Raw genomic sequence first — 26,634 nt, forward strand, 5'->3', positions numbered from 1 at the left:
TATTGTTGTTTGTTTATTCTCCTGATAGAAAAAAAGTGCTGGGAACAGCAAGGCTAAAAATACCAGCCCCAAACCATCTGTATTGTAAAATATCATTGGATCAAATGTGTTTCTTAAGTATTCTCTTAAGCTTTCAGAAGCATATTGGTCCATAATAATGAAGAACTTGAGACTGTGATCAGGTATTGGTGAATGTTGTTTGAAAGGCTTCTTATACACAGTTAGACAGAAAGTATCCTTGCAAATGAAAAAACCCTGAGAAAGTTTCACTTTCTTGCTGAACGGAACAGAAGCTTAGTTCCTACAACCACATGTTTTGATAAGTTTGAATATCATTTATTGTCAAGGATTTTCATCTTCATTCTTGCTTTATTATTCTTAAAATATTGTGCTCCTGTGCTTAAGAGCTAAAAGATCATGTTCTGTTTTGATGCGTGGTTTGACAGTTGATTTCGCTCCTCATTAATTGGACAGCATGCAGATGATGTGGAGAAGTGAGTGAGTGACAATATTTCAAGGTTACGTTGAAGAGCATACAGTGAAGCTTAGTGCCTGGACCAACAGCTGCTGAATTGAATTGTCTGCAATTAAAGCAACAGCAGGTTTGTGTAGTCTCCCTGCAGCCCGTTTATTTGAATTTATAGCTTCAGTTTCTTCTTTGGGTGTTGGTTGATTTGTTTTGCTAAGTGTTGGAAAGTTGTGCTTGCGAGATTTTTTCCTATACTCCAATGCATGCTTGACTCTAGAAGAGCTATCTCTGTACATTTTAATGTGAGAAGTTGTTGAGGTTTTTCTCTTCTGGTTAAAACCAGAGACGGTCTCGTTTTCTCCACGACGAAATTAGATACATTCTCATGGAAAATATTGCTTTGTTCAGTAAATAGAGGTTTCTCATAGACCAGTGTTACTGGTTTAAGTTTCTGGCAGTGAAAAATGCTGGATTTTGTTATGCTACTGGAATTACTATATCTGGGAAGAACTTTTCTATGCTAATATTAGTAAAAAATGTTTGCGTTAAAAAATGGTAACCTTGTCTCTTTGCCATCTCTCAATTCCAGAGTGATCCAATGAATAATTTCAAATTTAAGTAGGTGACTTTTATGACTGAATTGTATTTGTATGCTAATAGTGAATACATGTTTAATTCCTTAATGGTTTTACTCTATTAAAATGGTTTTATTTTACTAAAAAATTATAATTGCAGTATAGTTGTTGGTTATTGAATCATAGTGGATGTGATATAAAACATTTACATAGTGATTTAACATGTACGTTTTTAGTTCATTCTCATAACAACCTTGTATGAAGTCAGTGATGATATGATCTCCATTTTATAGGTAAGAAAACTGAGACTCAGAGGATAAGTAACTGGCCCCAGGTCTCATAGCTAATAAGTGGCAGAGCCTGAACTTATAGGTTATTTTATCTGATTCAAGAATTTGTGCTTTTTCCTTCCCTTACACCAGGCTGCCTCTCAGTTGATGGATCCAGGGTAAATTTGATTTATTCTACTAGTCAAAAAGTCTAAATTCAGTCATTTACTGAAAAAAAAAATATTCTTTGATAGGACTTCAGAGATTTTTTTCAAAACCATTTTTATTTAATCCAACATTTATTTTAATATGTAAGAGACTTCCAGATTAATTTTATAGATGTATAAGAAACAGTAGTGTTTTCATTAATTTATGCATCCATATGAACAAAAGTAGAGCCTTGTGATGTTTTGGGGAAGCAAAATGTTGTCCAATCCAAAAGGTTAATGTGGAATATTTTCCTTCTAAGCAAGCTAGTTTGTTTTTAATATTCTCCTCAATGAACTTGTAGGATTGTTTGCATGAAAATATGTGTATTTTAAGGTATGCTGGCCGTAAATGTGATGTGCTTTGTGTTTTAAGATCATTTTGTTCAGATCAACAGAGAAAATATATAGCTAACTCAGTTTCACACTTTTCTTTTTGTCTGTCTATCTAGTAGATCAGCCTTCCCATCTTTTTAAATTCCCAAATGGTTTCTCAATTTTAAATTCATTAGCTTTAGGAAAAAAACATACTTTCTGTCCCACTGAAGAAGGGAATACTATTTAAAGCTGCATTATCAATTCAGCAAAAGGACTCGGATACTTGAGTAGCTTATACTAGCTCTCTGGTAAAACTTGCTTTAAAACCCTTCAGGAAACATAATTGAAGGGTCATTTTTGGATCTGAATTTATTAGAGACTATCCCATGTACTGGAGAAATAAATGGATGGTTAAACTATAGACAACTCTTCTTCAGTATTTGACAACGAATATTTGAGAACATTGTCAAGAAAATGAGCCAGAGATAGGACAAGTATTATTATAACCTGTTTATGATAATTTTGGAAAGATGGTAATGAATATATTATCTCAGATACCATGCAATTGTAATTTATCCTTATCTAAGATGGTATCTTTATATTGTAACGTATCTTAAAGTAAAGCTATCCTTGTATTATTTCCTTCTGGCAAAAAAGAAAGGAGGATGATATAAAGCCCTTTCATCATTCTTTAACCCTAAATGTATTTGACACTTAAAAAAATATAGGAGGGAACTTGGGGGAATAGATCAGGTTAATAGGAAGGAGAACTGGGCAAACTAGGCATGTGATTAGAAGTTCCATATTAAACTTGGTTTCAGGTAACAAATTTCCTGTGTAGTTGGAAGCTGTGGCTAACACCTCTCACTCTGTTCCTTTTTTTCTGGGAACAAGCACTCTGAATATAAGTGAAAAAAGAGCTTACTTGTGCTTTTAAGGAAATTGATGTTTTCTGATTGGCTAAAGAAAGTATTCTGCTAAATAATCACCTTTTTAGTGTCGTGTTTGAGACTCAGAGAAATTAAAGAGGGGTAGATTTCTAGGTTCTGGTGTTTAGGGAGCTGAAGTTGAGTTGTCTTATGGATTTTTTTTCTCTTCAGTACACCTGTGAGTGCATTTTATGGCAGTGAAAGACAGGTCTTACAGATGGGAGTATAAGGGTTAGTATATACCAGCCAGTGGTGAGCTGGAGCCAGCTTGCACTAGCTTACTTAAGGGGATCACTAAGAATATTTACAAATTCGAAAATTTATTCATATCTGCCTTTTTTCAAAAAGGACTTACTATGCTCATTATGAATAATGTAATAATTAAGGCGTGCTATCTATGCAGGACAGTATTCTGCAGATGCTCCATGGGCTGATAAACTATACTGATTAACATTATTGGGCATAGCACAGTTAAGTGTGTGTTCACCACCCACATATGTGGACAATAATAAGAATAGCTAACATTTATTGAATGTTTACTCAGTGCCTGGCTATGTTATAAATGTCTTACATGTATGAACTTACTAGTCTTCACAGCACTCCCATGAAGTGGGTAGTATTATTTCCATATTAAGGTTAGAAAAACTGAGACACAGTTTAAGTAACCTGTCTACCACATGACGCAATTACTAAGCAGCAGGATCAATATTCTATCACCGGAAGTTTGTCCTCATAACTCATGCTCTTAACTACTATGGAATATGCTATATGTATGTAAAGGCACTTCATTGAAGAAGCTGTTTGCCCGTCCCTGTGTTACCTAGAGCAGATATCCCACTGTCCATGACTTCGAAAGACCTAAACAGTTTAGAGCTGTCTACTCACCAGACTGCTGAAAATTTTTACTTTCTTTCTGACCTCCATCGCTGGTACTCTCTATCAACAGAGTCAGGGTGGATCATTGAATCCCCAGCCATTTCTAAACATTGCCACTACTTGTGTTCTTTTTTCAAATTTTCAGCTTTGTTTTAAAAATCTCTTTCATATTCTGTTGCTTCTCTCTATTCTCAGCTTTTTGCAAAAAGAAACATTGCCAACCAGAGTGTAATTTTTCTTCCATGCAGCCAAATGACCAATCATAGCACATCTTCTCTGCATCTACTCCTTCCCTACTCCATTTTATGCCTAACTGTTAGAGTGTTTTTCCTAAATACAGATCTTATCCTATTGCTCCTCTCCTCAAAAATCTTCTAGAGGATTTTGGTTTTTTTCCAAATAGGCTTTCAGGACCATCCATGTTCTTATCCCAGCCACCCAGAATGCCTCTACATCCTTATCTCCCACTACACAGCCCTCTCAGCACCCTATTTACCCGCCACTCTGGACCACTTGTGGGTCACCACGTGCACCCCAAATTTCAAAGTTTGTATTCCACATGCTGTTTACATATACTGATTAATTTTCTTGAATATATAAACAGTTTCCCCGTGCTGTTTTCTACATTTAAATTGCCGTCCTTCCACTTCTCTAACAGCCCTAGAACTACTCAATAATGGAGGTTCCGCTCAAATCACACCTGCTACTGTATTATAATACTTATTTTTGGTCTGTCTTCCTCCACTAGACTCAGTTCTTAAAGTCATAACCATATTTTACTTGTCTCTTAGCACATAGCCTAGTGCCTTGCACATAGTTAGTGCTCACATGCAATATTCAGGCCTTCAGCAGCTGCACCACCAGAATTTTTTCTCTTCTCCTCCTAGCTCAAGGTTCAGACCTGTTCTAAAGCCTGAGATTTCCAGAAGCCAAATGGCTAGATCACTTCTGCTTTGCATAGATATTCCGGAATACTATGTTCAAAAGGTTTTTTTCTAGCACAACTGTCTTCTTGATTTTTTTTCTCTATACTCATCCTTGCCTAGATATACCATACTTTGAAAGCTCTTTCTTTTGCCTTTGTGGAACAGTTTGCACTTTTGTAGAGAGATAAGGGCTTGCCTATGTGTATATATATATGAATACTTATATATTCAAGAAAATTAATCAGTATATGTAAAGCAATAATTGGAATTTTTGATGCATAATCACAGTGTTTCTCAAAATATGGTTTAGGAACTACCCATGACAGAATTACCTAGGACATATGTTTAAAATGCAGATTTCTGGATCCTCATCCCAGACCTACTGAATCACTTTCTGAGTGATCTGCATTTAGCAAACTCTCCAGATGATTTTTCTGCACATCTGAATTTTGGGAACTACTGTTTAAAGTCAAAAATAAAATGTTAAATCCTGATCTATATTCTCTATGGATATGAATATTAATATTAATTACACTGTAGAAAAACTATCATTAAAATTGTTTGAATTTTTTGTTCTAATGCTGAAAGTCTTGGTCTCCTGGTATCTAACCCATGTGATGATGCAATATTCTGTATCTTCACTGCCCAACACAGTAGCCACTAGCCACATATGGCTACTAAGCATTCAAGTGTGGGAACTGCAACTGGGGAACTGTATTTTTTATTTTATTTAAATTTAATTAAATTGAGATTTAAATAATCACATGTGGCTATTGGATACAGCTTTGGAAGTGCAGCTAGAAAAGGTTTGGCTATCCAAAAAGAGTACTTCTCTTAGGAGACTAGATGGCCACAGTGATAATTGTATCGACAGGAAATCAAACTGAAGTGTTGTTTCCTTTGACATATAGGACATTGCAATACTTTTTATGGATAGTTTAAATTTTTAAAATGGCCTAAAGTGAGTTATCCACAGAAGTGATTTAACAAATTATGATCTCAATTAAATTTAAATGAAATCTACACTTTGCATTTCTCATCAGTATTATTTTTCTCATCATACTGGCTAGCTGTTGAGAGATGGTTGTTAAGTTTTGATTTCTTAGTTAGGTACAAGAAAGTTGAGTTAATAAAAAGTAAGAGCTCCTATCTTCAATGTTTAGGTCATGGATACTTTTATACATTCTGGCTTTCGTCGACCTTTTCACTATTCTCTTTTGGATTGTTCAGCCCCTTGGCCACTCATAACTCACCACTTTTCAGCTTCCATTTCTTCCTCTGACAAATCGTCCTTGAACCAGTAGTATACCCCTTTCAGGATGATTTCATTATTTAAAATAGCATTAACACTTTGGAAGAATTTGATCAAAAGTAGGCTGTAGTCTCTACATAAAGAGACGTAAATCTAGGTCATTTTATGTTTTATTATTGTATAGAGTTCATCATGTGTATTAGTTGTAGTTGGTGGCTAAAAGGAATCCAGTGTCAGAATCTATAATATTGGAAAAAAACACATGGATAGAGTAATGTACTTGACTATTGTTATCTATGGAAACTATATGGTAAATAATTATGCCTCCTTGACCAGCCTTCTGTTGCCTACATCCTAGTTCTTTTCTACTAGATCCTACTCTTTTCAATTGCTAAAATTTTTAACACATCCTAAAATTCCCTTCTGTCCCTTTGCATTCTTTTCTTTCTTTGGCTTTGCTTTCTGTTTTCAATGTACAGAAGACCACCACTACCCCTTTTTTGTACCATTCAAACTCACTCCCAGAATCCATTGTTGTATCCAGCCTCACTGAACTGCCTAGAGGAGTTCAAAACCAGTGTTTTAAAGTGCCACTCAGGGCCACCCTGGAGTACTCTGCAAATAGGTTCTTTTATTTTGAGGACCAAAGAAAAAGTACCACAGCTACAGTTTTTGAGAAATGCATAAAGACAAAACCCATTTGGATGTAAAGGAAATTTTTAACCTCTTATATCTCCCTTCCCCCAGACTACATCTACAATTTTCAGTGACATTTTTACTTTGTTTAGAAAACCAGACATTTCTACTTTCAATGAAAAAGTTCACTCTGATCAGGACTCTTTATAATTTAAACCAGAGTGGAGATGAATGGAAATATGTTTTAAAGGTATACTACAGGACTATCCTAGGATATTTACATAAATTATTTCATTTAACCCTTATTAGCACTCTCAATAAATGTTAGTTATTCTTTCTCAAGGCTGCACATACCACTAACTTGTCTACAGCTCTGCCTCCAGACTCCAAAGCTTGCATCCCTGTTGCTTTTTACTTATACATGCAATTGTGAATGGTTGCCTTCTCTCCCATCTCCCTCTCCCCCTCTCTCTCTCTCTCTCTCTCTCTCTCTCTCTCTCTCTCGATTATGGATGTTGGAGGGAGAGGAAGGGAGAGAGAGGGAGAAGAGAGAAAAGATGTTATTAGTACTAGGGTGTTCCCTCACAAAAGTCCTGTGTGAGTGTAAAGTGGGAGAGTATAAACACTTCCTGTGTTAACTGTCTACTGAGCAGGAATTGAGATGTGTTCAATTAGAGCTAAGAGATTGTAAAAACAAACAAACAAAAAAAAAAAAAAACCCAAAAAACACAAACCTTCTTTAGATTCTTTATACACTCTACTCATTGCCCCCCCATCCCCTGCAGTCTAACAGACTGCTGACTCTTACTGCCAAATGTGGTTGGCATTTTCCCAAACCCTGCCCTTGGGCTTGGAGGTGGGACAGGAATTGCAAAGAACCACAACCCTTATACACTCTGCTAAGTCATGAAAATTTTCTCAGCTTATTCAGTGGAAGGTATACAATTTGAATTCACCTCAATTTGTGATAAGGAATGTGAAGAACATAAAATAATTGTGACAATCCACATTTAATAAAAATGACAATAATCTGAAAGTAAGTCAGACCATTCTGGAAAACTTTTGGGTGGCATATTACATTTTATCTGGGTTATAAATATCAAACAAATAGATATAAAACAAACATCATCATCGAAAGTAAATTTGATTCATGCTTTTATACATCTAAAAGTGACAGGGGATAGTAAACTGTATTCAGAGTGTGCAATATGATATAGCATTTTAAAAGCCAATATGGTTTGAGTAAGTGACATGGATATGGACAAATAACTTCTTAGAGCAAAGTAGTGAGAATCCCTTTTTAATTGGTAATAAGACTATGCCCAAGTTTCCATTCTCTGGAATTGAGATGCTTGAAATGGAAAAGAGCAATTGAAATGCTTATGGGACCTAGGGAGAGTGGTTTATGAGGGTGAGACACAAAGTAAATACAATAAAGACAGCTTGAGTAGTTCGTGAATATTGGCGCTCACGGCTATTTTGAGTAGTGTGAGCAATAAAAAGCACAATCTGGCAGAAAAAGGGATAAGCACAGGCAGAAATATGACCATTGGAGAAATGAACTTGGAATTCTAGTAGTATCTCTCCCCTTCTCAAGTAGTGTTCCCTGAGTTCCCTACCCACAGGCCTTGTGAGACTTTTAACAAGAAGGGAAAGAAATGGTCTGAAGAAATTGAAATGAGAAGGGCATAATTGGTTTGTCAAATATTTATAGCTATTTAAAATAAAGAGAACCCCCACCCAGCAGCAAACTCTCTAGAATACTTCTTTTGTTGGCCTCACATCAAGGCCAGATAAAACACAGGCTGTAGAGAAGAAGCTCACTCGAACATGGAATATGATCTAAGGCAATGCCCTTCTTGGACCTTCTCCACAGGGATTTATTACTGGAAGTAACAGAAAGACTATGTTAGAACATTAGAACACAGCTCCAAGGCATGAACCCCGAGGTCGGGATTTGTAGTAAGGCTCTGGTGTACTAGATAATGAGTACAATTTTATTGTAGATGTTTTCTATTGGAGATTTTTGAAATAGGTTATTTTGTGTGTGCCTAAGATGTCAATGAGCCAGGATAAGTCAGTCAGCACTACTTACTTAGCTAGCACCTACTATATGTGTTGCCTATACTTGACCAGTCCAGTGAGGGAGGCCATTTCTGATCCCTAGGGAACTACTGATAAGCTGCCCCTCCCAGGATATTAAACTGCCCCTTTCTATTATGAAACGGGTGATGGATAAGCAGCTTTGTTTCATAGTATCTGCACTTCTCGCTTTTCAGTTTAGAATCATTCCCAGTAGTTTTAAAGTGTAAAGTGGAATAGAGGACTATTACCCCATGAGGTTTTAAATCTAGAGCATAATGGACCACCTGCCAAATGCTTTCCCTTTATGATACCAAGTTAAAGTTATTGACAGAGAGAAAAGCATTGCAGAATGGAGTGCCAGTTTCTTATGGCATTTATGAACTTAAGCCAAAATATTTGAAACCTTTAGCCAAATGGCTCATTCTGGAACTTTGGGAGCAACTTGTAAAAATCAACAGCCTGAATATTCTATACTTAGTGAAAGGACAGAAGAGGGAGGAAAGAAAGCAAAGACAGAGTTCAGAATGATTTGTATTCATTAACTATTAGCAGTATTAAGTATTAATACAATGTAGGATATTGTTCTTATTAATATTTTTAAAGTGGTACTCTTAAAGCTGCAGATTTAAAAAGAGCAATCCACTTAGATGGGTCCATTGCTAAATGACTGAGCCAGAAATATAAATATTAGAAATGGCCTAAACCATAGCATCAAGTTTTATTTTTTCAGAGGAAATAACTATTGGGACTTAAAACTCCAGTGGGATTATGTAAGTACGCTTTTATTCCTGGCTGATGAGGAAATCATTAAGAATGAAAAACTGGTTTACAGATGAAAGTTCAGAAGGGCTTTGTAATATATGCATTTTAATAGAATTTTAGGGTTATAAGAAACCTTAAAGGTTATTGAGTCATGTCTACCTACCCACTTCCATATACAATCTGTTACTTGTATCTGCTTCATCCTCAACTGATCAATCAAGTTTATACTTAGATACTTCCAATAATTTGGCACTCTACACTATGAAGGAGGACATTTGATATTTGACTAGCTTCATTTATTGAATGTTTGCATAAGTGAGCCAAAATCTCTCTCCCTTCAGCTTCTATCCATTGCTTCTACTCTAAGGCATAGTACCATCCACACAAACTACAACATGAATGGAGGCCTCTGGAGTTGTATAGTGTAGTGGCCTTGATTCTGCTTACCGCTTGAAGCTACACCAAGCAACCCCACCCTGCTTCCTTTTGATAGCCCCTCAAATGTTGGGAAACAATCATCATGTGCTCCCTGAGTGACAGATTGTTTTTATTTTATTGAGGTATGATTTATATATCATATAATTTACCTGTTTAAGTATATAATTCAGCGATATTTATCCATAGAATTGTGCAACTATTACCAAAATTATAATTTTATAACATTTTTATTATACCCCCCAAATAAGTAAACCTAGATCCCCTTAGGCATTACCTCACAATCTCCTGTACACATATACCCCAGTGCTAGGCAACTACTAATCTACTGTTTCTCTATGGATTTGCCTATTCTAGACATTACATATGAATGGAATCATGAAATATGTGGCCTTTTTCTTTTCTTTTCTTTTTTTGAGACAAAATCTTGCTCTGTTACCTGGGATAGAGTGCCATGGACATCAGCCTAGCTCACAGGAACCTCAAACTCCTGGGCTCAAGCAATCCTTCTGCCTCAGCCTCCCCAGTAGCTGGGACTACAGGCATGTGCCACCACACCCAGCTAATTTTTCTATTTTTTGTTGAGATGGGTCTTGCTCTTACTCAGGCTAGTCTCGAACTCCTGAGCTCAAGCAGTCCTCCCACCTCAGCCTCCCAGAGTGCTAGTATTACAGGCATGAGCCACCATGCCCAGCCATTGTGGCCTTTTTCACCAGGCTTCTTTCACTTAGCATAAATGATTTCAAGGTTAATCCATGTTGAAATGAATCAGTATTTCATTGCTTTTTATGGCTAGTTAATATTCCATTGTATGGGCATACCACAGTTTGTTTCTCTATTCAGCATTGATGGGCATTTGGGTTGTTTCCACTTTTTGGCTCTTGTGAATAATGCTGCTGTAGCATTAATGTGTAAGTTTTTGTGTGAACATATGTGTTAATTTCTCTTAGATACATACCTAGGAGTATATACCTTGGTCATATGGTAATTCTATGTTTAACTTTTTGAGGAGGCACCAAAATTGTTTTCCAAAATGGTTGCATAATTTTACAGTCCCACTATTAATGAATAAAGTTTCTAGTTTCTCCACAATCTTGTCAACACTTATTATTGTCTGCCTTTTTCTTTTAGCCATCCTAATGGGTGTGACGTGGTATTTCATTGTGGTTTTGCAAATATTTTCTGCCACTCTATAGGCTGTCTTCACTTTCATGATGATATCATATGCATCAAAACATTTCTAATTTGATGAAACCCAGTTATCTATTTTTTTCTTTTGTTGCTTGTGTTTTGGTATCATATATTAAAAGAAACATTGCCTTACTCAAAGCCATGAAGATTTACTCCTATATTTTCTTATAAGTTTTTAAAATTTTAGCTCTTATATATAGATCTGTAATCTATTTTTAGTTAATTGTTGTGTATAATGTGAGGTAGGGGTCCAACTTCATTATTCGTGTGGATATCCAATTGTCTTGGTACCATTTGTTGAAAAGACTATTTTTCCTCCATTGCATGGTCTTGGCACCCTTGTTGAAAATCAGTTGAAGGTAAATATAAGTGTTTGTTTCTGAACACTCAATTCTGTTCTGTTAATCTATATGCCTATTCTTACTGCATTATCTTGATTACTGTCACTTTGTAGTAATTTTTGAAATCAAGAAGTGAGAGTCCTTCAACTTTATTCTTCTTTGTCAAGATTATTTTGGCTATTCTGGATTTCTTGTATTTGTATATGAATTTTAGAATCAGTGTGTCAATTTCTGCAAAAAACAAACAAACAAACAAACAAACCCAGCTTGGATTTTGAAAGGGATTGCTTTGAATCTATAGAGAGTGACCAATTTTTAAAAGGTATGTACCTCACTTAGAATAAGACCTCATGAGGGGTGGCTCTGTGCACAGTTTCTCTATACACTTTGTCACCATTAACACCACTTGAGAACCAAAGCCTATACTTTTTACAACTACCATTTTGTTTTCTAAGTAGCCATAATCCCCATGGTATAAGTATGTAATATAAGAGAACCAAAATGAAGTGCCCTGTTCAGTGACCCACCCCACACACCTCTTTAATTTGATTGGGATTATTCATGTCTAAGTGAAGAAGCTAAGAATAACAGTTGAAGGAGAAAATTAAGTCAGAGATAGTTTCCTTTCACTCAGACCCATCCTGGAGTGAATGTGCATGTGTGTGTGTGCACACACACACGTATTAATGTTGGTGTCTGTGTGGGTGCTGAGTGGCTGTGTGTGTGTATCTCTGTCCATGTTTCTATTTTAATCCTTGTGCACAGATATGTGTGTATGCATACATGTGCAAAAATGTGTATGTGTTGTTTTTGTGTCTTTTGTTTTTGCTCTTGAACCCTAGCAAGGTTGCCTTTTGATAATGGAATAGATTATTACAAACAAGCTTTGTGGCATTTCATCCTTTTAGCAGAGCTCATTGAGATTTCAGGTTACATGTGATTTTGGCTTTTCTACCTCAAAAGAGTGTTATATTTTATTTCTCTGCTTTCCTTCCCCTGTACCTCATATCCTTGCTTAACATTACTTTCTGCATTTGCTTCTTGGTTATTAAGCTGTAGCTCCACAGGATTTCCATAGTATGCACCCACACCCCTGCACTGCTATGATCACCTGTGATGCCAGCCCTGAAATGCAGGTTTATTGGCCTTTGCCCCTTCTTCCCACTCTTTACTACCAAAGAGTCAATTGTTCTATAGAACCTTTCTAATTCCTCCACACCCCATGCTTTAGATGGTGCCAAGAGTACCAGGTCATGTATTTCCCAATTACAGGTGGAACAGAGTATTTATCATGTTGTTTTCTAGGCCATGACAAACACAGCTTATCACACTTCTTAGTCAGAGTATGGAGAATAGAAAGCCAGTCCTTAAGAACGGAGATAATTCAATCAGGCTTTTAAAGCTTAGTTAACTAGAAAGCTAGCATTGTATATTGCCTCTAGCTTAAAAAAAACAAAAACAAAAAAACAATTCTCCTTGCCTTTCTTTCTTCTTTCTTTTCCTTTCTTTCCTTCTTTCATTGCTTCTATTAGCATGATGACCTGCCATGCAGAGGTAGATTAGGAATGAAGGTAGGTAGTAGTTTGTAAGTATTAAGTCTAGGCTGATGCTGAAATCAAGTAGAGAGGGGATATGCTACCACGGGGAAATATCAAAATATAAAAGGTTGGGGAGACATAGTTTGAAAAAGATTTCTTGAAGGTTCTGATATGATCTTCAAGGGGTATTAGCCTGGCTTAGCATCACTGAGATAAATAAAAATGACTACTATATCATTCATGAAAATTTTATTTTTATCAACCTTAAATGACTTCCTATATCTTAATAAATGCTTTTGCCTTACAAAATAAAACAGAACAAAACTAATGCTGAAGAAAATGGAAACTTACTTAGAACAACTTCTCAGATGTTTTTCAGTATTTTCAATTTGCTGTATCTATCAACTCTGATTAGCCTAATGAGGTAAAGAAGTACTTGGAAATAAGGGGGAAAGGTATATATGACCCCCAGTGATCCTGCATGGATGAAGAGAAGAAAAATGCTTTCGGAGGCTTCAAAATACTTTCCCCACATGATTACACTAATTAGAGATTCTGTATTGGTGATGATCTCCTCTTTTAAGATACAAATGTCTCATGGGAAGCTTAAGCCTCAATCATATTTTAGCATCAATTACTTTAATCAAATATTCAGATCTATTCCTGTTTGAGGTTTCTGTTCTTCAGTAGCTTAGAAAGAGAGGTATAAGAGAAGTGTGTATATCTCTTTATCTCCTTCTTTACCTGTTTGATGGTGTTATGGGGAAGGACTTTCAAAACACTTTTGTGGTAAAGAACTCAAATGTTGGATGAAGGCACATGCTATAGATTAATTTGATTCTTTGTTTATCCTCCTCCTTCACCTTTCTAAATCCTGTCCAACTTACCTAACTCAAATCCTATACATCAGAGAAAGCCTTCCCTTCTTCTGCTAGCCTATGTCAATTTTCCCCTTCTCTGAAGTGCAACAGTATTTACTATCCATATCATCCAATCAAATGTTCTATTTGTTATCATATATCCTTTTGTTCTTTAGTGAGTTTATATGTGCCAAACTTATTCCCCTGATACAAGACTAGTGATGTATATGTACTATAAATGACTATTGGGAAGAAATGATTGTATGTTCTTTAAGGCAAGGACTATGCCTTTCTTATTTTTTATTTTAGTATTCTCCTTGTCATATAAAATAATATATTTTGATCTAGGGAAAAATCAACTATAACTACTGTTATAATTAAGATTTCACTCAATATTGTTATTTACCTTCGAACATAAAACATTTACAAGTGAATGCTATGATGGATATGCTGCACAGAAATGGCTTTAGTCACTCTGCCTAAATTGGCAGCATCCTTTCCCTGCTTTTCACTAGCCTTAGCTCATGGTACTGGTCATTCCTGGTGGCCTTAATACTGGCTCCTTCTCATAGTGACTAGTGAGAACACTTAGAAATGCCATTCAATAGCTTTACACAGCAGGATAGGAACATTGAAGAAACTGTAGCCTGCCTCTCTCTCTCATTCTCTCTCATTTCCCAGGTTTTCAAAGATCTATACCTGGTAAGCCCAATATAGGTTTCTTTGTTAAAGTTATCTCTGTAGAACATACAGAAAAAAAGTTCATTTAGTTAGAACCCCCCTTTTTTGACATAGACTCAACAGTACAAAATAAGAATGTCCTTCTAGAAAGATAGAGCGGACTTTAATTCTCAGCACTTGCTGAAACAGTAAAAAAAGTAGCCATTGGCAGAGTGTGTGTTAAAGGGGTTTATATATTTAATCATTTCTGCACTTCCTCACCCTTGTACTCTTCCTTGTAACATCAGGTAGAACACAATGCTGACGATTGCTTCTTTTCCCCCCAGTTGAAGTTTAAAATTATGAATGCTATGTAATGAAATGATGATTTTTGTTCTGTCTTGGTGGTAAAATGGGATTTGCTGATGTGTAAAATGAGACAAAGATAAATAACAAACAGATGTTCTCACAAAATGTTCATTAAATCTCTGCCTAGCAGAAGATGCTGGATTACATGTGTTCAAACTCTAAATGTGTTAGAGAATAAGGAGTTTTTATACCTTAATGCTCAATTTAGGAAAGACTATATAGCTTTCTCTGTAAAAATTGTAGTAATCAGTGACTTACAGTCTCTTCCTCATTTCAGAGTGCCTTGTCATGACTGTTTTTAAACTTTTCTTATTGATTTTGACAGTTCCAATTATCCAAACAGACATCACCTTACTGAGGGATTATGAAGGGAGTTTAAGCCCCTTGGATTTTAAGGTCCCAGATAAAGGTTATTCAACATGTGGAAGTTATGGCTTTTACTTAGATAATCTCTAAAGGACTATCTGACATGGGGATATGATAGTAATTTGGGAGGTGTGGGGTTGGGAAGGGACAGAAGGAACAAAACCACCCTCAACTTGTTCCTCTAGTTCTTTCATTAAAAGAACTTGTAGTTGTTGATATAGTAAGGCCTACTTACTACTGGTAAGCCAGTAGTTCTGCTGTGATAAGTGTTAGGAAGGTGTTTATTTCTGGTAAGTTGTAATATGTACTTTGTGTTCCAAAGATGGGAAAGAACACCTAGCTTTACCTCAGTAAGGAGGTAGTCAGAGAAGGTAGCTCAAAGAGATGGTATTTGATCTGAGTCTTAAAGGATGGTAGAAGTGTGTTAGAAAAGAGAACAAAAAGCATTTCAGTCCGAGGGAATAGCATATGGAAAGATACAGAATCCTGATACAATATGAGAAACTTTCAATGAACTCCTAATGATTCAATTTGGCTTTGTATCTCAGTTTCCTCATCTGTAAAGTGGACTTAGTAATGATACCTATCTTACATGGTCATGAGGATAAGATGAGGTAATATATATATAATTTAGAACAGTGCCTGACACATAAGAGCTAATGAAGAAGTCTTGGCTCTTATTATGATTTTGATAGCTGGAGTTTGGAAAAGCCAAGTTGAAATAATAAGTGGGGTGGGGGCAGATTATAGATTTACACTGTGCTAAAGAATGTGAATTTTTTTTCTTGTAGGTGATTGAGAACTATTATGGAATTTTAAGCTGGAGTTTCAAATATGTGACCAGTAGTGCATTTTGGAAAGACCACTCTGCCTTCTAAAAGATAAATCTAGATGGGGCAGGGAGGGGATAGGATTTGTGAAAAATGGAGACAGAGATATAAGTTATAAGACTATTTGCAATAGTCCAAGTAAGAGATGACAGAAGATCTAAATTAGAAGAGTGACAATCAGAATGGAAAGAAAAGTACAAATTCAAGGGATATTTCAGAGTTATCAGGTATCACAGAATAACAAACCAACAAACATGTTTTGTTTGGCCCATACAGTATTTGAATTTGAATGCCCTGAGATGGAACATGCATTTTCTAATTTGACTTAGGCTCTATAACTCCATATTGTATTACATCACATATTGGTCTTGCCTGGCTGGCCATTCTATGGATGAGAAAGAAGAAGGAGTTAAGGATGACCCCTAGATTTCTAGATTTGGTAACTGGATGAACAGAGGTGCCAACAGCCTAGTGTGGGAATTCAGCAGTTTGAACAAATTTGGGAGAAAGGATGAATTATGTTTTGGGTATATTAAGTTGGAAGTATCTATGATACCAATCAGAAATGTAGATCCATGGGTCAGGAGATAAGTCTGCACAAGAGATATAGACTGGGGAGTTCATTAGTTTATACGAGGTAGCTGAAATCACCTAGATGGATGATATCACTCACAGAGTATTTTTCAAATGCTGAAAGAAGAAGCCTGAGCTCAATATGAAACCAGCAAAGTGATCAGAGATAATGCTAAAAAGGGGAAAGAATTTCAACCATAGTGTAGACCAGTGGTTCTCAAAGTGTGGCCCATGGACCCCTAGGACTCCTCAAGATTCTTCCAGGGAGTCTGAGAGGTCAAAACAATTTTCACAATAATTCTAAGATTTATTTGCCATTTTCACTGCGTTGACATTTTTACTGATGGTGCAAAAGCAATCTTGGGTAAAACCTCTGGTGCCTTGACAGAAATCAAAATCAAGGGAATGGCACCAAACTGTACTAGTTAGTAATTGTATTCTTTTTTTTTTTTTTAGATATACCACATTTTGTTTATTCATTTATCAGTTGATGGATATTGGGTTTTTCTTTTAACCTTTCAGCCATTATGAATAATGCTACTATGAAATTTTGTGTATAAGTATTTGTATGGACATACCTTTTCATTTCTCTTGGGTAAATACCTAGGAGTGGATTTGCTGGATAATATGTAATTATATTTTTAATTATTTGAGGTACTGCCAAATTCTTCCAAGTAATTATATTCTTTACCACCATACACTCACAGTTAAGAAAACAAAGCGATTTTCACTTAGTAATGTCTTTTATAAGCCAGTAAATATTATTAATTTTATTAAATCTTGACCCTTATGTACATTTTTAAATATTCAAAGTATCAAAATGGGAAGTACAGATAAAGCACTTCTGGTGTATACCAAGGGTGACAGTATCTTAAGATAAAGTACTTGCATAGTTGAGTTGCAAACTGAACTAGCAGATTTTTATATGGAACTCCAATTTTACTTGAAAGAACAACAGAGAAAAACTATGGCTATTCTGTGTCACTGGGTATTAGGCAGCCATTTTTTCAAAAATAAAGTGAACATGTCACTTTAAGGAAAACAGCTGACAATATTTCTTGCCAATGTTAAAATTTGAGCTTTCAAGTGAAAATTAGAATTTTGGAGCACGTATCTGACAACACGAGCTTGAGAGTTTCCCAATACTTACAGAATATTCTGAAGAGGCCAGCAATCATGTTAACTAATATGTTTTTTAAAAATATTATATTGTGAAATATGTCACCATTTGGAAGATCTGTATAACTCAGTGAACCAATATTTGTCAAATGGTCAATGCATAATGTTGTAATATCATGCCTGGGAAAAATCCATTTAAAATGCAAGACTGACCAGTGATTTCAATATAATAAACCCCCAAAAGTTCATGAATGTAGGTTCAGATTCCCCATTGCACTAAAAGAAACTGCCACTGTCAAGTTTTGGTGTAGTATCAAAGAATAATATCTACAATAATTTGAAAAGATGATTCAAATATTCCTCCAGTTTTCAACTACATATTTACATGAGGCTAAATTTTCATTCTGTATTTTAACCCAAGAACACACCACAACAGATTGAATGCAGAAACAGACATAAGAATACAGCAGTCTTATATTAAGCTGTCTTCCATTAAAAAAAATTGCAAAATTCAGAAACAGAACAACATCCCATGCTAATGGATTGGAAGAATCAACATTGTTAAATGTCTACACTGCCCAAAGTGATTTACAGATTAAATGTAATCCCCATCAAAATACCAACATCATTTTTCACAGATCTAGATATATTAATCCTAAGCTTCATATGAAACCAAAAAAGAGCCCAAATAGCCAAAAACATCTTATGCAAAAACAACAGATCTGGGGGCATCACATTATCAAATTATACTGTAAGGCTATAGTAACCAAAACAGCATGGTACCGCTATAAAGGCAGACACATAGACCAATGGAGCAGAATAAAGAATACAGAAATAAAACCATGTAGCTTGGACCAACTCATACTCAACAAAGTGGAAAAAAACATACACTGGGTAAAGGACACTCTATTCAATAATGGTACTAGGAAAATTGTATAGCTTCATGCAGAAGAATGAAACAGGATCTCTATCTCTCATCATATACAAAATTTAACTCAAGATGGATTAAACACCTAAATGTAAGATATGAAGCCATCAAAATTGTCGAAGAAAATGTAGGAAAAACTCTTCTAGACATCAGCCTAGGCAAAGAATTTACAACTAAGACCCTAAAGGCAGATACATCAACAACAAAAATAAATCAATGGAACTTAACTAAATTAAAAGTTCATGCATAGTAAGGGAAATAATCAACAGAGTAAGTAGACAACCTACAGAATGGGAGAAAACATCCACAAACTATATATCCAAACAAAGGGCTAATATCCAGAATCTACAAAGAGCTCAAACAAATCAGCAAGAAACAAACAAATAACATCATTAAAAAGTGGGCAAAAGACATGAATGATCTTGGTCCAAGCTATATGGTTTTATTTATGGATTCTTCTTTTTCAAAACAAGATAGACAAATTGGCAACAGACATGCTCAACATCACTAATCACCAGGGAAATTCAAGTTAAAACCACAATGAGATATCACCTTACCCCTATCAGAATGGCCATTACTAAAAAAATCAAACAATCAAACAATAGATGTGGGCACGTATGCCATGTAAAAGGAATGCTTATACACTGGTTGGTGGGACTATAAATTAGTACAGCCTCTATGAAAAACAGCATGGAGATTCCTCAAAGAACTAAAAGTAGACCCACCATTCAATCCAGTAACCCCACTACTGGATATCTACCCAAAGGAAAAGATCAATGTCAAAAGGTTTTGAAACTATTGTGGTAGACTACAGAAAAAGAAGCAGGGAATGGACAGGCTTGAAGTTCTGACTCAGGGGGATGGGGGGTGGGGGGCGGGGATGGGTGTATACCTACATGATGAGTGCGATGTGCACTGTCTAGGGAATAGACACACTTGAAGCTCAGACTCGGGGGGATGGGAAGGCATGGGCAATATATATAACCTGAACTTTTGTACCCCTATAATAAGCTGAAATAAAAAAAAATGTCTTAGCATAGCAAAAAAAGAAAAAGAAAAGAAAAAGAAAAAGAAAGAAAAAAAAAGAAAGAAAAAAAAAAGAAAAAGAAGCAGGGGAACAAATGATGAAATGTGTCTTACTATTAAGTAGCCTGGAATTCTATTAATATAAGAAAGCTGAGACAATGAAAAAATAGAATATTGAAAAATATGACTGAGTGCCAAATTGAGTGACATAGACAGTAGGCACTAAACAAATTAAGAAAAAGAAGAATGTGGGTGAAAGTGGTAAGAGATTTGTTAGAAAGAGAGACTTGAGCATATGTAGGCTTCTGTAGAACAAAAGAGTGGAGAGGTTGCTTTCCACGCATGATGACCAGCATGAGCAAAATCTCAGAGGCCAAGATAAGCATAATATGCTTTAGGAACATCCTGACTGGAATAAATAGTTTGCATTGGTGAATAGCAACAGATTAGTTGGATGAGTAGAGCAAGATTATGGAAAGCCTTAAGTGTCAAGATGAGGGGTTTAGATTTTATGGGAAATGGGAAGGTATTAAATGTTCTTGATTCAGGATAATGACATAATGAAAGTGATATTTCTTGAAAATTCATTTACAAGTAGCATAAAGGAGAAATTGGTAATAAAAATACTCAAAATCAGTTAGGACAATATTATAGTCATTCATGCATGAAGTGATGAGGACCTAGTTGTGAGAATGGAAAATAAATAATGGATATGAGAGATACTGTAATGGCATAATGAAGAGTACTTGACTGAAAGGGAGAATTAATTTTTAGACTGGATGACTGAGAGAATGGTAATGCCATTGATGTAAAATGAAAGAGCATCGAGAAACCCATTTTAAGTAGTTGATGATGACTAGGTTATTAACTTGTCTGTTCAAAGTATGGGATTACCTAACAGAAATATGCATGCATAGGAAGTCTCTATATAGGGGGTTGGATAAGAACTATAAAATTGAGAGGCTACATATAGAGAGGTGATCATTGGGTTTTAGAAAATGAATGAGTTTTCTGGTAAACAAATTATATAAATCAGGAGCCCAGGAACTAAGTCTTATGATTACAGCTATTACGTTTTGATAGGAAGAACCAGTGAAAAAGCCTGAAGAAACAAATTAGAGACTATTAGAAGAACAGAATGATATCAGATTTCAGAAGCCAATGGAAAACAGTTTCAAAAGGAAATATAAATCAGCCATATCAGATTCCACAAAGAATAGGAGATTGAATATATAATGTAAGCTGTTTGAAAGCTCTCTTAAAGTGATCTCTGTATGTTTTACTCAATGATGTTTCCTGAGTACCTAGAATTGGCACATAGTAGGTGATGAATAAATAAATGAACACTCTTGGCTACTGCTGCTAAAAGTTTTGGGCAAACCTTATAAATATAAGCACATGGATGGAAAATAATTAATGAGCAATATCTTTAGATGCAAACCTCTGTAAATATATTGATTCTCTCTATTTGCTTATCAGGCACTCTTATTGGAAGCCAGCACAGTATTGTTGAAATGAATGCACAGTGAAGATGGAAGTGGATCGTTTAGCCTTCTTGACTCACATGTGAGGCAGCCAGAGGGAGGTAGATAATGTATATTTCTGTAATTATACAGACCAATACATAGCTGGTAGCCTTACTTTCTAGACCTTTTAGGATGTGCTCTTCATCTGAATAGGATATTTTTTTTTTGCTGGCGGTGTCTGGTACAAAAAACATCCTGCATCAAAATGAATAACTACTTTAGAATTTAAACAGTGATAATCATAGTCATTAAGAAATCTGATTTTAGTTTAAACTTATTTTGGTATTAGTTCATAAATTTTATTTAATAGCTATAAGTCTTTCAGAAGACCAGTGCATTGATTGGGTTGAAAAGACTATGCCTAATTTGGTAGTTAAAGTGGTTTATTTATTTTAGTTTTGGCTTGAGTAGCCATAATGAATAGAAGAAGAAAGTAAGTGATTTTATTGGAAGAAACAGTATGGATTCCCTCATAAACTAGTTATATAGCAATGACTGTGTTTTGAGCTTGGATTTTATATTAGTTATCAATTGCCCTGGAGCAAATCACCCCCAAAGTTAGCATGTTAAAACAACAAACATTATTATCTCATAGTTTCTATGGGTCAGGAATCTAAGAATGGTTTAGCTGGATGCTTCTGGTTCAAGATCTCTCATGAGGCTACAGTTAAGCTATCAGCTGGGTCTGTGGTCTCATCTGAAGGTTTGACTGTATGGGAGTCCAAGCTCACTTTTGTAGTTCTTGGCATACTTTGATCCCTTGCCCCATGGGCTTCTCCACCAGGTTGACTCATGAAATAGCAGTGGCTACCCCAGAGTGATCCGAGAGAGTGAGAAAAAATTCCCAAGACAGAAGCCAGAGTCATTTTATAACCTAACTCAGAAATGAAATCCCATTGCTTTGGCCGCAATCTAATTGTTAGAAGTAAGTCAGTAAATCCATACCACATTCAAGGGGAGGAGATTGCACAAGAGGAGGTATGGATCACTGGGGACCATCTTAGAAGCTGCCTTACACATATTCATTGACACCTATTTACCTTCAAGTCACAACTGAATTTGTAGAAAGAGCAAAGATACAGAGCTAAAGTCAACTCTATAGTGATGAAACCAGGAACACATTCTGTCTCCTGAAGTATGAAAAGTTATATCTTCTATGAGGAATAAAAAATTTTAAAAATATCTAAAGCTCAGCCGGGTGCGGTGGCTCATGCCTGTAATCCTAGCACTCTGGGAGGCCAAGACAGGTGGATCGCTCAAGGTCAGGAGTTTGAGACCAGCCTGAGCAAGAGCGAGACCCCGTCTCTACTAGAAATAGAAAGAAATTATCTGGCCAACTAAAAATATATATAGAAAAAACGAGCTGGGCATGGTGGCACATGCCTGTAGTCCCAGCTACTCGGGAGGCTGAGGCAGGAGGATCCCTTGAGTCCAGGAGTTTGAGGTTGCTGTGAGCTGGGCTGATGCTACGGCACTCTAGCCTGGGCAACAGAGTGAGACTCTGTCTCAAAACAAAAAAAAATCTAAAGCTCAAAAACATATATTAAATTATATATGTAATACACATATATATATGATTTTTAAAGACATGTACTTACTAAAACAGCCTGAGAAGAAACTGAAAGGCAAAGTGAGACAAAGAAGTTAACATAAAGAGATAATTCATCTTCAAGTGACTCCCGCAATTACAAAACCACCCAGAAAGACAGTAGAAAATGTTTGAAATTAACAGCAACTCCATTTTAATTGTAATGCCCTTATTCAATTAATATAATTTAATATGAAATAAAATACAAACTATACTTAAATATAGTCCCTGTATATTATTTTTAGTGTGTATTTTAAGGTAGAGATAGAAAAAGTAGACTAAACCAGTAAGAAACTGGATTTTAAAACAGATATTATAGATTACCTCATGGTTCATATCTCTTCCTCTTACCTTTTCTTCTATTAAATTTGTATTTAATAACTGAAATTATAAGAATATACATTTTTGATGATAGAATGGTAATTTAGTAGGAAGCAGAACAATGCTGTCTTGCAGCAGATCTTTAAATTCAATTTTTAACTAAATTAATTTCATGAAGTCTAGGTTGTCTATCTAAATTCAGAAATCATAGGTATTCATTTAGATTCATAAACCATATCCTATTTACACCAAATAAAAGATATAATCCTGTCCTTGTCCACAGAGAGTAAAAAGAATTAAGGTAAGAGAGAAAAGTGCTTTATTAATCATAACAACATGAGATGCCTATTTGAAACTGAATGAGAAGATATGTATAATATTTAAAAGGACTATATTTGTGTATGTGCATTTCAAAAAAGATATGCTTCTGAAATAGTCATTTCTTATTGGAAAGATAGACATCTTTGTGCTCAAATGTGAAAAAGGATGAGTTTGGATTAGGTGGTCCTTGAGGTTCCTCCCAGCTGTAACATTCTGGAGTCCATGTTCAGAATAGACATTTGAGGTATAGGTGTTTGTTATTTGTATTAAGGAGAATGAGAAAACATGCATAATTAAAATATATAGCATATAGATCATCTATCAACTTCATTTCAGCCTAAACTTTATTAGAGTCAATGCCAAATGTGTGTGTGTGTGTGTGTGTGTGTGCGCACGCACGTTTTCAAGGTGTCTTGGAGGTTATGGGAATGCGGCAGTGCTGCATACCTTGCACTAGAAGGTTGTGTCCTACCAGGAAATGTAGATAATTGCTTTACAGATATGAATCACTTTTTTATTCTCTGTAACTCAGAAATCAGTCAAAATAAGAAGGACACTGTGATTAGGCCGCCCTGTGCCCCTTGGGTATGTTTTTCAAATAGATTTTTGATCTCAAATTCTCTTATTCTTCTTAGGTTTAACTTAGGTGTCTTCTCCCTGTTTTCTCATCTCCCATAGATTCTGTTTCATACTCATTCATTTATTTATCAAATAATTATTGAGTGCCTGCTATGTGCCTGGCACTGTTTTAGGTGCTAGAAGTACATCTGAGAGAAAAAAAAAAAATCCCTGCCCAATTGCTTAGGTTCTAAAACAGGGAGATAGGCAGATATTACACACATGTGCATACACACCACACACACACACACACACACACACTGTCTTAATTGTTTAAATGTAGTTGGAAGCTGGTAAGTGATTATATATGTATGTATGTGTGTATGTACACATAATGTATAGTCAGTGATATGGAGGAAATTGTTCAGGATTAGGGGGATTGAAAGCATTGGTGGGACACAGGTTGCAATTTTATTTATTCATTCATTTATTTTAGAGACAGAGTCTCCCTCCATTGCCCGGGCTGGAGTGCAGTGACATCATCATAGCTCACAGCAACCTCAAACTCCTGGGCCCAAGTGATCCTCCCGTCTCAGCCTCCTGAGTAACTGGGACTACAGGTGCACACCATCACACCAGGCTAATTTTTTAATTTTTTGTAGAGAAAGGATCTTGCTATGTTGCTCAGGCTGATCTTCAACTCTTGGCATCAAGTGATCCTCCTGCCTCCACCTCCCAAAGTGCCAGGATTACAGCCACAATTTTAAAGAGAATGCTTGGGGTAATGTTATTAAGAAGGGACATTTAAGCAATTATTTGGAGGAGTTTAGAGGAGAGTGCCTATCTGGAGGAAGGGCATTCAAACAGAAAAAACAACCAGCACAAAGATCTTCAGTCAAAGGAGTGTCTGGATTATTCAAGGAATTAGCGTTCAAGGAGATAGTGTGACTCAATCAGAGTGGGCAAGGGGAATACTGGCAGATTCATTCACAAGGGTTTAACTCAGGGAGGGGGCAGACCTTATAGGGTCTTGAGGCCATTGTAAGCACTTTGGCTTTTACTCTGAGTAAAATTAGGAGTCTTCGGAGGTTTTTGAGCAGAAGAGTGATGTGATCTGGCTTTTAATAGGATAATACTGGCTGCTATCATTTCTGTTCTGTTTAAACTGCTTTATTGGTATATGATTGACATACAAAAAGCTGTACACATTTAATGTATACAACTTGAAGAGTTTGGATATAAGTATATACCATGAAACCATCACCTCCAATCTATGCCACAGACCTATCACCTCCAAAAGTTTCCTCCTGCTCTTTTATTTATTATTTATGTGTGTGTGATAAGAGCACATAAGATCTATGCTCTTAGCAAATTTTTAAGTATACAATACAGTATTGTTAACTATAGGTACTATGTTATACAATAGATCTCTAGTATTTACTCATCTTGTATAACTGAAACTTTGAACACTTTTGAGTAGTACCTCTCCATTTCACTCTTATCCTAGTCTCTGGAATCTCTGGCATTCTGCCTTCTTCTATGAGTTTGACTATTTAGACTTGTCATATGAGTGATATCATGTAATATTTGTCCTTCTCTGCCTGGCTTATTTCACTTAACATAATGTTCTCCAGGTTCATTCATGTTGTTGCAAATGCCAGGATTTCCTTCTTTTTAAGGTCAAATAATATTCCATTGTATACATACACAACGTGTTTTTTCCTTGTGTTTTAAATAATTTTTATTTCAAAATATTAGGGGGTACAAGTGTTCCTGTTACTTGCATGAATTGTCTAATGCTGAAGTCAGGGCTTTTAGTGTGCCCATCACCAGAATAGTGTACATTGTACACAACAGGTAAGTTTTTATCCTTCACCCCCCCCCCAACGTCCCCCTTTCTTAGTTTCCAGCATCCTTTGCACCACTTTATGATGAAGTGTATCCATCGTTTAACTCCCACTTATTAGTGAGGACATGTGGTGTTTGTTTTCCATTCTTGAGATACTCTACTTAAGATAATGTTCTTTGGTTCCATCCAAGTTGCTGCAAATGACATTATTTCATTCCTTTTTATGGCTCAGTAGTACTGCATGGTATATGTATAGCACATTTTCTTTATCCACTCATCAATTGATGGGCACTTAAGTTGATTTCACATCTTTGCAAATGTTACATGATATCACTCATATGACAAGTCTAAATAGTCAAACTCATAGAAGAAGGAAGAATGCCAGAGATTCCAGAGACTGGGAGAAGAGTGAAATGGAGAGGTATTAGTCAAAAGTATACAAAGTTTCAGTTAACAAGATGAATAAATACTAGAGATCTGGTGTATAACATAGTACCTATAGTTAACAATACTGTATTGTATACTTAAAAATTTGCAAAGAGCATAGATCTTATGTGCTCTTATCTTTGCATCTTTGCTGCAATAAACACTTGGGTACAGATGTCTTTTTGAAATAATGACTTCTTTTCCTTTTGGTATATACCCAGTAGTGGGATTGCTGGATCAAATGGTGGGTCTACTTTTAGTTCTTTGAGGAATCTCCATACTGTTTTCCATAGAGGTTGTACTAATTTACAGTCTCACCAACAGTATATAAGCATTCCTTTTTCATGGCATCCATGCCAACATCTATTGTTTTTTGATTTTTTAATAACAGCCATTCCGATAGGGGTAAGGTGGTATCTCATTGTGGTTTTAACTTGAATTTCCCTGGTGATTAGTGATGTTGAGCATTTTTTTCATGTCTGTTGTCCATTTGTCTATATTCTTTT

The sequence above is a fragment of the Eulemur rufifrons genome, chromosome 30 (genome assembly GCF_041146395.1).
Source record: "Eulemur rufifrons isolate Redbay chromosome 30, OSU_ERuf_1, whole genome shotgun sequence".
NCBI lineage: Eukaryota > Metazoa > Chordata > Mammalia > Primates > Lemuridae > Eulemur > Eulemur rufifrons.